Genomic DNA, 433 nt, shown 5'->3' with positions numbered 1-433 from the left:
CTAAATGTTGAACTAGAACTTATGACCTTTTGCTGATTGCTGAAAAGTAAATTTACAACAAAAATTGATGAAAATAACATAAAAGTAAGTACAAGACATATGCCAAATTCTACATGGTAAGTGGTAAATATTAAGTATTAATAATAATTCCCAAAGCACATATTTCCAGCAATTATTTGAACAATTTTAACCTTTTAAATTGGCTTGATATTTAGTATAATATGGTTTGCTCGAAACATGAAAAAGATTCAATAATAAAAATTAACTTAAACAATATTTAGGTTGTGTGTAGAATATCTCTCTATTATTGTAGATTAAACTGTAAATTGGTCATGTCATGACAAGTTTTTCAAACTAATTTGATTTATGATTCTATCATAGACATTTCACAAAAATGGGCAGGCAATAAAAGTTCCAAAAAATCTGTACCTGT

The sequence above is a fragment of the Papilio xuthus genome, unplaced genomic scaffold (genome assembly GCF_000836235.2).
Source record: "Papilio xuthus unplaced genomic scaffold, Pxut_1.1 DF825946.1, whole genome shotgun sequence".
Lineage (NCBI taxonomy): Eukaryota > Metazoa > Arthropoda > Insecta > Lepidoptera > Papilionidae > Papilio > Papilio xuthus.
This window is presented reverse-complemented; position numbering follows the sequence as displayed.